At 39.5% G+C, this 9,942-nt stretch overlaps 1 pseudogene; it reads left to right on the top strand.

The window, feature by feature from the left end:
* The first annotated feature begins 6,818 nt into the window (after nucleotides 1-6,818).
* LOC127133859 (uncharacterized) lies at nucleotides 6,819-6,918 on the top strand (annotated as a pseudogene).
* Nucleotides 6,919-9,942: the final 3,024 nt, after the last annotated feature.

Here is a 9,942-nt window from a genome sequence, read left to right as displayed (position 1 = left end):
AATGGGGAATGTAAAAAGGTAAGGGGTGTAACGTTCGTCTCCAACGGCTCCCTAACGTTCACATGTCTGAGGGGCGTTACGCTCGTCACAAGGGTGTGACGTTCGTAACAGGAGTTATGCGTGTCGTTCGTCATGGAGTGTGTGACGCTCGTCACACAGTTCTTTTTGGCAGGGCATTCAGCAGCGCTTCACATAATTAATCTGGAGATGAATTTATTTTGATTATTTTGTTTTATTTGGTTTTTAGATTGTTCTATTTAATTTAGCTAATTAATTTGTGTTGCATGCTATTCTATTTCACATAATAATAATTCATTCTGAGTAACAGTAGAACAGTAGAGAACATAGCCATTGCATAAATTAAATAAAAGCTTTAATAAAATTAACATAATGTAATACAGGAAGGGAAAACAATGAAATGAAAGGAAAATAAATGCGAACATGAATTCAAATAACATTAATGAAAAATCTAGCCTAAAACTAAATAACTTAGAAAGAAATAACTAAATTCCATCTATCTTCGGATCTCTGGCCGGAGGAGCAAAAGAGTTAACACGATGCCGCAACATACGTAACTGACTTGCCGTGCTGCTCATGTATTCTAGGACTTCATGCCTCAAGTTGTGGAAATCTTCCCTGAGGGCGTGATGCTCTGACATCAAGGCTTCAATGACGATTTTAATATCTGTTCCTGGCATATGATGTCGGAGATCAGGCATGGCTGATTCTTCGGTCAGGACAGGCTGAGGAGGAGGATCAATATCATAGTAGCCGGAAGGTGTCTGAGGGTCAGATTCAGCATGAGAGATATGGTCAACATAGTGCTCATAGTCATCACAAATCTCATAGTCCTGGATGGATTCAGTGGATCTAGCAGGAGTAGGGGTTTCGTTCAGGTTGTAAAGCCAGTTACTGCTGTTATGAACGCTAGTCCTAGGATCGGGCATGGTGAATAAGCAAAGAACCTGGTTATCAATCATAAGCTCAAACTCATCAGACCCTAAGTTCGCTATGAACATAGTGTTGAAGAGGAAGGGTATACTCATAGTAGTAATGCCACAAAAAGGGTTCAGGTCAAGCATAAGCTGACGCAATCCAATAGCATTACCTATCATGGTTATCAAACCGCCTATTCTAATGGGTGCTCGCTCATCCTGGATAAGGTGGTCCAAATTAGCTAACATAAAAGTAGCGCCGTTTACTGGACGGTTCTGGGAAGCACAAAATATGATGAAGAGTTCATCACGTGAAACTGAAGTACTATTTGGCTTCTCCCCAAATAGAGTGTGTGTCAGGATCTTATGGAAATAGCGGAAGGCTGGGTTGTGTATGCTTCCAGAGAGAAACTCATGTTCTTCGGGCTCATCATTTCCAGTCAGCTTACCCCAAAAGTGTTCAAGCTCTCTATATTCAAAAAGTTCTTCCTGGCTTACAGTGAATGTATCAAAGGAGGTAGGAAAACCCAAAAGGTTGGTAAAGTCTCTAATATTAAATTGGTACTCCATGTTGAACATTCTGAACTGAATAAAACCTCTGCTAATTCCTTTTCCACGGCTAGGTAGATAGATTAATGAACTAAGGAATTCTAGTGTGAGTCTCCGGTAGGTGGTGAAATGTCTCAGGATAGGGGAGGTCTCCCATCCTATCTGATTCAGCAAATACAAGACACTCTGTCTCAATCCAAGGGCAGTTATCGCCCAATCATCAGCATAAAAACTAGGTAGCATCTCTCTAGCGGCTAATTCTTCAAACTTTTGTTTCTGAGCCATTCCTCTGAACTTGATACCCATACGATCAATATGTCCCATCTGGTTAGTGCTAGCTAGAGAAAAAGAAGACATGAGTTTAAGTCAGGATTTGGCCAAATGCCGAAAGAAGAAAAAATATTATTATTATATTTTTTTATATTTTTGAATAAATAAAGAATGAATACTAAACAAAAAATTAAAAGAATAATTAAGAAAGAAAATAGTGAAATGATAATAATAGAATAAGAAAATAGCAAACTAATTAGTGGGTTGTCTCCCACCAAGCGCTTTGTTTACACGTCGCAAGCTCGACAAAGAAACTGTTAAATATAATTGATGGGTCCTGGGGGCGTTTCGTCTAAGTGTAGAATTTGCGAATCCTCGTTGGTTTCCGCATAGTGATAATGTTTCAGACGTTGCCCGTTTACGGTGAACGGTTCTGTAGATTGTCCTTTTATTTCTACCGCTCCACTGGGAAAGATTTTAGTGATATGAAAAGGTCCTGACCATCTGGATCGTAGTTTTCCCGGGAATAACTTTAGTCTAGAGTTAAATAAAAGTACTGCGTCGCCTTGCTTGAAGATTTTCCTTGATATACGCTTGTCATGCCATTGTTTTGTTATTTCTTTATAGATTTTGGCATTTTCATAGGCGTCTCTTCTGAGTTCCTCTAATTCGTTTATGTCAAGAATTCTCTTTTCACCGGCGGCTTTATAATTCAAATTTAAATTTCTAATAGCCCAATAGGCTTTATGTTCTAATTCTACCGGGAGGTGACAGGATTTTCCATAAATGAGCTTAAATGGGGTCGTCCCTATGGGGGTTTTATAAGCAGTTCGGTATGCCCACAAAGCTTCTGGTAATTTCAATGACCAATCTTTCCTTGAAGTGGCGACCGTTTTTTCTAGTATTTGCTTGATTTCTCTGTTAGATACTTCCACTTGTCCACTGGTTTGAGGGTGGTAAGGTGTTGCTATCCTATGTCTCACTCCATATTTAAGTAGTAGTTTTTCGAGTACCTTGGATATAAAGTGTGATCCACCATCACTGACTACTATTCTTGGGATGCCAAATCTCGGAAATATTATATTTTTAAAGAGTCTAGTTACTACTCGGGTGTCATTTGTTGGAGAAGCTATAGCTTCGATCCACTTTGATACGTAGTCAACTGCCACGAGTATGTATTTGTTACCGAAAGAGGATGGGAAAGGTCCCATGAAGTCTATCCCCCACACGTCGAAAATCTCTACTTCCAAAATACCTTTTTGTGGCATCTCGTCACGTCTAGATATGTTTCCCGTGCGTTGACATCTGCCACACTCCTTAATAGCCGTATGCACGTCCTTCCAAATAGTTGGCCAATAAAAGCCAGCTTGTAGGATTTTAGAGCAGGTCTTGGATGTACTTGTGTGTCCACCATAAGGCGCGGAGTGACAGTGTTGGATTATATTTTCTACCTCTTCTTCGGGTATACATCGACGGAAAATACCATCGGGGCCTCTTTTGAAAAGTAAGGGATCATCCCAGTAATAGTGTTTTATGTCGTGGAAGAATCGTTTCTTCTGCTGGTAAGATAAAGTAGGTGGAACTATTCCGGCAGCTAAATAATTGACTAGATCAGCGTACCATGGTGTGACAGATATAGCTAAGGTGGTTTCTACTTGTATGTCGGAGTTGTTCTCTTCCAAAGTAGCTATAAGTTTGTCGTACGAGAAATCATCATTAATTGATGTTCTTTCCGGTTCAAGGTTCTCAAGTCTAGAGAGGTGGTCCGCTACTACGTTTTCAGTTCCTTTCTTGTCCTTGATTTCTAAGTCGAATTCTTGTAGCAACAAGATCCATCTTAGGAGTCTAGGTTTAGCATCTTTTTTTGTTAAAAGGTACCTGATAGCAGCGTGATCGGTATAAACTATTATTTTGGCTCCTACCAAGTAAGAACGAAATTTATCTAGCGCAAATACCACTGCTAGGAGTTCTTTCTCGGTTGTGGCATAATTCATTTGCGCTTCATCCAGGGTTCTGCTAGCGTAATATATAACGTGAAGCTTTTTATCCTTTCTTTGTCCTAGAACAGCACCTACAACATAATCACTGGCATCACACATTATTTCGAATGGTTCATTCCAGTCTGGTGTCTGCATAATGGGTGCTGAGATCAATGCTTGTTTAAGAGTTTGAAATGCTTTTAAACAGTTATCGTCGAATATGAATTCAGCATCTTTCATCAACAGTCCGGTTAAGGGTTTAGTTATCTTAGAGAAGTCTTTGATGAATCGTCGGTAAAAACCGGCGTGTCCTAAAAAGCTTCGTACTTCTCTCACGGTTCTTGGGGGTTGAAGATTTTCGATTACCTCTATTTTGGCCTTGTCTACTTCAATTCCTCTGTTCGAGATGATGTGTCCTAAAACAATTCCTTCTTGTACCATAAAGTGGCACTTTTCCCAATTAAGTACTAAGTTTACTTTTACACATCGCTCAAGAACTCTTTCCAGGTTTTCAAGGCATTCTTCGAAACTTTGTCCGTATACAGAAAAGTCATCCATAAATACTTCCATGATGTTTTCGAGAAAGTCGGCGAAAATCGCCATCATGCATCTTTGAAAAGTTGCAGGGGCATTACACAGACCAAACGGCATTCGTCTATAAGCGAAGGTACCAAAAGGGCATGTGAATGTTGTCTTTTCTTGGTCATCAGGGTGAATTGGTATTTGAAAGAAGCCTGAATAACCGTCTAAATAACAGAAATGTGAATGTTTAGCTAATCGTTCTAACATTTGGTCAATGAATGGTAAAGGGAAATGATCTTTTCGGGTTGCTTTGTTTAGTTTCCTATAATCAATGCACATTCTCCATCCCGATTCGATTCGTTTAGTTATAGTTTCTCCTTTTTCGTTTTCAATAACGGTTATGCCTCCTTTCTTTGGTACAACGTGTACAGGACTAACCCATTTGCTATCAGATATAGGATATATAATACCTGCTTCCAATAACTTGGTTATTTCTTTCTTTACTACCTCACTTAAGATCGGATTTAGTCTTCTCTGGTGTTCCCTAGAGGTTTTACAGTCTTCTTCTAACATGATGCGGTGCATACAAATAGAAGGGCTTATTCCTTTAAGATCGGTTATGTGGTATCCTAGTGCGGTTGGGTATTTTCTTAAGATATGTAGGAGTTTTTCTGTTTCGAGTCTTCCTAGATCTGCATTAACTATCACAGGTCGTTCAAGTTCTAAGTCTAGGAATTCATATCTCAGATTTTTGGGAAGTGTTTTCAAATCAGGGGTTGGTTTGTTAAGACACTGCGTAGGGTCCGGTGTTATTGCTAAACATTGGTTAGATTTGTCCTCTAAAAGATAGTCTGATGATTTGTCTTCTCCTGACTTTGCTTCTTTTATGCATTCATCGATGATATCCATGAAGTAACATGTATCTTCTATTGCAGGTGCTTTCAAGAATTGGGAAAGAATGAATTCAATTTTCTCTTCACCTACTTCGAAGGTGAGTCGTCCTCGTTTTACGTCAATGATTGCACCGGCAGTTGCTAAGAATGGTCTTCCTAGTATAATAGGTGTAGTATCATCTTCTCTAATGTCCATAATTGTGAAGTCAGTGGGAATGTAAAACTGACCTATGCGTACGGGAACGTTTTCAAGGATTCCTACAGGATATTTGATGGAACGATCTGCTAATTGCACAGACATTTTGGTCGGTCTTAATTCTCCCATTTCCAGTTTCTTACATATGGATAAAGGCATAACGCTAATTCCGGCTCCTAAATCGCATAAGGCTTTGTCGATGACAAATTTTCCTATGTGACAGGGTATAGAGAAACTACCCGGATCCTTGAGTTTAGGGGGCATGTTTTGGATTATAGCGCTACATTCGGCAGGGAGTGTAACGGTTTCGCTATCCTCAAGTTTCCTCTTATTAGAAAGGATTTCTTTTAAGAATTTAGCATATGAGGGCATCTGCTTAATAGCTTCGGTAAACGGAATTGTAACGTTTAATTGCTTAAGGAGATCAACAAATTTCCTAAATTGGCCTACATCTTTGGTTTTAACAAGCCTTTGAGGGTAAGGTATAGGTGGTTTGTAAGGTGGTGGAGGTACATAAGGTTCCTTCTTTTCTAGGGTTTCCTTATTACTCTCTTCCTTTTCCTTAGGTTCACTTTCCTCAGTAGATTTCTTAGGGTCTTGGTTTTCTATCCTTGGGTCAGACGGTCCTTCCACTTCCGTTCCACTTCTTAATATAATTGCATGAGCTTGGCTTCTCGGATTGGGTTGGGGCTGTCCAGGGAATGTACCAGTTGGGGCAGCAGTAGGTGCTTGTTGTTGAGCTACTTGAGATATTTGTGTTTCTAGCATTTTGTTATGGGTAGCCAAGGCATCTACTTTGCTTGCTAGTTGTTTAAGTTGTTCGCCAGTGTGTATGTTCTGGTTTAAGAAATCTTTATTGGTTTGTTGTTGGGAAGCTATAAAGTTTTCCATCATGATTTCCAAGTTGGATTTTCTAGGGGTATTATTGTTAGGATTCTGTTTCTGATATCCCGAAGGTATAGATGAGGCTTGATTTGGAGACTGTCCAGGTGCGTATAAAGCATTATTACTCTTATATGAAAAGTTTGGATGGTTCTTCCAATTTGGGTTATAGGTATTCGAATAGGGGCTTCCTTGAGCATAGTTTACTTGCTCTGCTTGGATTCCAGTCAAGAGTTGACATTCCGCAGGAGTGTGGCCTTGGATTCCACAGACCTCGCAATTCTGAGTTATAGCAACCACGGCGGCTGGAGGTGATACGTTTAAACTTTCAATTTTCTGGACCAAAGCATCCACTTTTGCATTGACGTGATCAAGGTTACTTATCTCGTACATGCCAGTTTTCGGTTGAGGTTTTTCCACCGTTGTTCGTTCGGTTCCCCACTGATAGTGGTTTTGGGCCATGCTCTCGATAAGCTGGTAAGCATCAGCATAGGGTTTGTTCATTAGTGCACCACCTGCAGCGGCGTCTATTGTTAACCTTGTATTGTATAAGAGACCATTATAAAATGTGTGAATTACTAACCAGTCTTCCAAACCATGGTGTGGGCAAAGTCTCATCATGTCTTTGTATCTTTCCCATGCTTCGAAAAGAGACTCGTTGTCTTTCTGTTTAAATCCGTTTATCTGGGCTCTTAACATAGCTGTTTTGCTTGGCGGAAAATATCGGGCAAGAAAAACTTTCTTCAACTCGTTCCATGTGGTGATTGAGTTGGAAGGAAGTGATTGAAGCCATCTTCTAGCGCTATCTCTTAATGAGAAAGGAAAAAGACGAAGTCGAATTGCCTCTGAAGTGACACCATTAGCTTTAACAGTATCAGCGTATTGGACAAATACGGATAAATGAAGGTTTGGATCTTCGGTAAGATTTCCAGAGAATTGGTTCTGTTGCACAGCCTGCAACAGCGAAGGTTTAAGTTCAAAGTTGTTTGCTTCGATTGCGGGCGGAGCAATACTTGAATGCGGTTCATCTTGCGATGGAGCGGCGTAATCTCTAAGAGCACGAGCTGGTTCTGCCATCTCGGGTATCGAAGGAAAAATGTTTTTGAAATCAGGAAGGTCTACAGGAGGGAGATTGTTCGCAGCACGATATTCCCGAATTCGTCGTAAGACTCGGAGATATAGTTCGATATCGTTGATTCGTAAATAGAGCGGTTCGCCTTGTGAGCGAGTGCGTGGCATACAAATCAACGAAAGAAAGAAAATAGAAGAAAAAGAAACCTTAGTCTCTACAGCGTAACGGAAGAGTTACGATATCAATTGAATAAAAGTCCCCGGCAACGGCGCCAAAAACTTGATCACTCGACTGGGTGAGTCGAGAATTGGATACAAACTGCAAGTGCACAGTTCTATCGCGTAGTTTTAAAAGATATCGATCCCACAGGGACTTATGAATCGATATACCGTTATCTAAGGTTACTACGTAAATCTAAGGTGAAAATGTTTGATTGTTTGGGGAAAAACTAAGAGCTAAACTAATATCTAGATTAAATATTAATGAAACGGATATCGGTATGTAGTTCGTCAAAACTAGGGAATCAAGTCTTTGTCGGTTTCTTGGTTTTAAAATGAATCGTTTCGGTTAACTTTATTGGTTAAAGGTTTTATCCCAAACTCTCGCTCTGTTGAATAAACCATGATTTTATATTAATGTAGCTGTCACTTATAATTAAGTCAAAAACCATATTTTGAAAACAATAAAGTTGCAGAAACTCCTTTTAAGAAAATACTGACCGTTTTAAACACCCTTATCTCAAACTCTCGCTCTGTTGACTTAGGTTATATAATCAAATCCAAATGCTTAACTCTCGTCCTCACATTCAATCTTTAAAAATACTTTTTGGAAAAGGTCAGAATTTAATTAACTCTAAAACTTGCTCTCGCCCTGATCTAGAATTAATGCCTAACTTACACTGTCCAGTTAAAATCTCAAACTCTCGCTCTATTGATTTTAACTTCTTTATGTCTTTTACTTTTGTAAAAAATCTTGTTATTAAACCTGTAAGTTGAGACCGTAAAAAGATTGATTTTGATTTTAAGTTTAGATAGACCGACTCAGTCTTGATCCCTTATTCTGCTTACTTTACATACCGATACCTAGGCAAATTAGCCAGACATGCTAAATAAATAAGAATTTATATCATGCATAAACAGACTCATTCCAGGCAGATAATATAGATAAATAATAAAACAAAATATTAAATAATGATTAAAGAACCTGAATGCGTAATACAATAGTCTTGAACACTCCACCACAAGCCGGTAGGATTTGTTCTTGGATTCTTCAATTAAACAGTAAATTAAATCAAGGAAATAAAACTGGAATATAACGTAAGGTTAAATCCGGTATAAAGTTGCACAATAGTTTCCGGTGTAGAAACTATTATGCGAAAAATATCTAAAAGCTAAAACGGGAAAGGTAAATTTGCAAGGGAAAAAGAATGTAAAGCTTGCAAAAGAAATAAATAAAATAAACAATGCTGGAAAAGAAAAATAAGCAAAAGCTAAAACAGAAGGTTTGAAAAGCTTCGGCAGAGTAGACGGCAAAAGAGGGGAGAGGAAGCGGGACCCTTTTAGGTTTCTAATGTAGCTATTTATAGTAGTGCTTCTAACTGCTTTTTTGTTTCCCACGAGTCTTCAGCATGGCTAAATACACGGCGTGGGCATAGGACACGAACTCTTTCAACGTCTCTTCAATTCTTCTGAGGGCGTGACTTGCGCCAAAAAGCTAGTGGAATGGTGTGACGCTTGTCACACCATGTGTGACGCTCGTCACAGGGGTGCTTTTAGTGTGACGCTCGTCACAACCCTTGTGACGCCCGTCACAGGCACAACGTGCGCTTTCTTTGGGCTGGGCTTGGTCTTTGATATTTGTTTCCTTTTTACTCCTTTCTACACCTCCTTTTCTTCCCTTTTTCACTTTTGCTTCAAAATGGATACCTGACATAAATAGCAAGGAAATACTGCATAATATCTGATAAAATGAGATAAACTAAAGTAAATGATAATATAATCTAATTGAATTAAGTCTTAAAATGTGATATAATTTCGTGTTATCAGTTTTCACCATCCATAGTTGCAAGCATTAAGGCCCCACCATCGAAAACCTTGGTAATAATATATGGTCCGTCATAGTTAGGAGTCCACTTGCCCCTGTGATCTGTCTGAGGAGGAAGGATCCTTTTCAACACCAAATCTCCAACTTGGAAACATCGAGGATGCACTCTCCGATCAAAGGCTCTCTTCATCCGAATCTGATACAACTGCCCATGACAAATGGCTGCCATTCGCTTCTCTTCGATAAGACTCAACTCATTGAACCTTGTCCTAATCCATTCGGCTTCGTCTAACTTGACATCCAACAGGACTCTTAGAGAAGGAATCTCCACTTCAACAGGTAGGACTGCTTCCATACCATACACAAGGGAGTAAGGGGTTGCCCCGGTCGATGTACGTACTGAAGTACGGTACCCATGCAAGGCGAAGGGTATCATCTCATGCCAATCTCTGTACGTAATGACCATCTTCTGCACAATCTTATTTATGTTCTTATTTGCTGCCTCAACAGCACCGTTCATCTTAGGACGATAAGGGGAAGAATTGTGATGCTGAATGTTGAAGTTCTGGCACAACTCCTTCATCATTTTGTTATTGAGATT

This window comes from Lathyrus oleraceus, chromosome 3, assembly GCF_024323335.1.
Source record: "Lathyrus oleraceus cultivar Zhongwan6 chromosome 3, CAAS_Psat_ZW6_1.0, whole genome shotgun sequence".
NCBI lineage: Eukaryota > Viridiplantae > Streptophyta > Magnoliopsida > Fabales > Fabaceae > Lathyrus > Lathyrus oleraceus.
This window is presented reverse-complemented; position numbering and strand designations above follow the sequence as displayed.